Here is a 2998-nt window from a genome sequence, read left to right as displayed (position 1 = left end):
ATGCAGAGAGTGGCGCTTTTGGGTTGAGCTGCAGGCAGTAAAACCAGCTTAGACCTCAAGTTTTTCCTGTGTTTTCTTACTCAGAATTCTTCCTGTAAAATTCTGGAGATGGTGTTTGTGAAGATTTAGCATCTCCCAGCAGAGGTTAGAATGACCATAAAAGCTGCTATGGGGCCCTGCGCTCTCCCAGGGGCGTTTTTCTAACATAATGCTGTTTTAATGGCTAGGGAACTTGAGGGCAGTGAGCTAATGGAGCGTGCGCATGTGGGCTGATCCAGCTCAGGCTACCTTGATTTCTCTCTCAGTATTCACTAACATCATCTTTGTTTGCATTCCAGTGAACACCGAGCTTGACAAGCTGGGACCAGTTCTTGAGTCATCACTTTTACCCCTCTGGGGTTTGTGAGTGCTTGGCTCCGAATCCAATTCCAGGCTGTCCCTGAGTATGATAGACAGAAGGGCAAGCCGGGAGACTTCAGAGATCCTCCTTCATTTTGAAGATAGTAGGCATGTCAGATATTTGTAATGAGGTGTGGGAGGGTGTGATGGTTTGAATATTTCTGGACCATGGGAAGGGGCGCTATTAGGAGGTGTGGCTTTGTTGGAGTAGGTGTGGCCTTGTTGAAGGAAATGCATTACTTTGGGGGTTGGCTTTGAGGTTGATGCTCAAGCTCCGTTCAGTGCGGAAGAGATCCTCCTCCTGGCTGTTTGCAGAAGAGAGTCTCTTCCTGGCTGCCTTCAGACCAAGATGTAGAACTCTTGGCTCCATGCATGGTGCTCCAGCACCATGTTTTTGCCTGCAAGCTTCCATGCTTCCTGCTATGATGCTAATGGGCTGAAACTTTGCAATTGTAAGCCAGCCGCAGTTAATTGTCTCCTTTATAAGACTTGCCTTGCTCATGGTGTCTCTTCACAACAAAGGAAACCTTGAGACACAGGGACTGTAACTCAGAGGCAGACCACTCGATTGGCATATGTAAGCACCTCCCAGTACCAGAGACAAAACAAAGCAATAAATCCAATAAAAACAACCAAACCCTCTGAGATGGGAGCACAGACCTACAGCTCAGTGCTTTCCTGTGTAGGTACGTGCATCCATCTAAAGTTCTCAGCGTGGCCAGCACCTAAGAGCCCTTCTGCCTTCCATCTGTGGGCATCCTCAGGTCTGCCTGCTCATCTTTCCATCAGGGCTCAGCTCAGGTAGTGTCACCCATCCCTGTACGAATAGAGCAGGTTAAGTAGCCTTACCTACTATGTCTGTCCTCTGTGTGCTTTGGGACTTCGTGCCTGGCCACAGCCCAGACCCAAAGGGCTCTTTAGATGTTTTATTTTTCTATCTAGTTGATTTGTCTCCATTCAAGAGTGACCAAGTGCTGGGACAGTCTTAAACAAGTAGGGAGGGGGATGAAAGTTAAAGTCACGTTTGCTTCCCACCTGGATGAGGCCATCGCCGCCTGTCTTCCTGCAGTATTTCTGCCATTGCTTCCTAAATGAAAGTTTATCAAACTAGTAACCCCAGTACATAGGCAGGCATCCTAAGTGTGTGACATTTGTTAACTCTTTGGTCATAAAATAGCACTGTGAGGAAGATACCTCTGTTCATTATCAGCAAGATTTTTACAGGAGAGCAAGCTGACGTGTGGAGAAGCTAAGCAACAACTGGCGAAGCTGGAGTTTAAACCCAGGCTGTCTGGTCCCGAAGTCTGTGCTCTTAATTCTTGGCTTATTATTTCTCACTGTTCTGAGTGGAGATGGGCAGTGAGGGTTATTAATGATTGAGTCTTGACTGGCATGCAAACACTGCTGGATCGTCACAATTAAGGATGAAATCGGGACATTCGCCTAGTTTTATAATTATTGTGAAACTATGACTCAGAGAGATTTGTCTCAGTTTTCTAATTATTGCAAGCCTACAAATCAGAGATAAAGTGTCTTGACTGCAGGCTTAGATAGTCAGGGGCAGAGGCAGGAGTTAGCTCAGATGTCTGGTTATAAAGTTGATATATGTTCCCTCCTCTGTACCAAAAGATGGCTGATAAAAAACACCCAAGAATTAGACTCTAAGTCTCCCTTGGAGAGGCAGTAAAGGATGTCTGAAAGACTACATTTCGGTCTCAGTAGCTTTGTAGAATTAGAAAAGCAGCTTCCCCCATGGCCTGTGAGTTCTTCCGTTGCATTAGGCCACGGGATGAACAGGCAGCTGCGCCTCCCCGACTCTCAACCTCCCTGTCTGTAAAGCGAGGACACAGATCATGATTTTAGCCTTGTGAAGCTACTGTAAACACCTGGTACTATCTTCATGGGTAGGGTTTGAAGAATACAATTCGGTGAAAGAAATCTGTTTGAGCATGGAGGCTGAAGATCAAACCCCGGGGAACCAAGGACAAAAATCTGGCAGAACCTAATACTGCAGAAGTTTGGAGTGATTTCTCTGCAGGGGTGTCCTTGACACACCTTCTGCTTCAAAGTCAGGTCCATTTTCCCTTCACTAGCTCTTCTAATCTGGAGGCCATCTGCCCATGCACCCATCCATCCATCCATCCATCCATCCATCCATCAATTCATCCATCCGCTGATCTAGTTTTCCATTGTGTGTCAAACACGTATATTATCCTAGTTTCTGGGGTCTAAGATATAATATCCCCCCCCCAAATAATGGTTCCTAATGAGAAACACATACACACACACATACACACACACACACACACACTGGCACACACACACACACACACACACACACACACATATTTGATATATTATTAAGTGCTTAAAACTCCTAGAGAAAATTCTTTATATACATTTTATATACATTTTATTATTTAACTTTTACACAAACAAGGGAATATGGGGATTATCCTCCCACTTTATAGAGGACAAAAGAGGCTTGGGAGAGTTAATAATGTGACTAAAGCCAAGTGATCGAGAAGCAAGCAGGGGCCCAAGACCAATGCCCAGTTAGGACTCCAAGGCCCAAATTTCATTCTACAATTGTATTCAC

The sequence above is a fragment of the Mus musculus genome, chromosome 15 (genome assembly GCF_000001635.26).
Source record: "Mus musculus strain C57BL/6J chromosome 15, GRCm38.p6 C57BL/6J".
NCBI classification, from domain to species: Eukaryota; Metazoa; Chordata; class Mammalia; order Rodentia; family Muridae; genus Mus; species Mus musculus.
Note: the sequence above shows the minus strand (reverse complement) of the source record.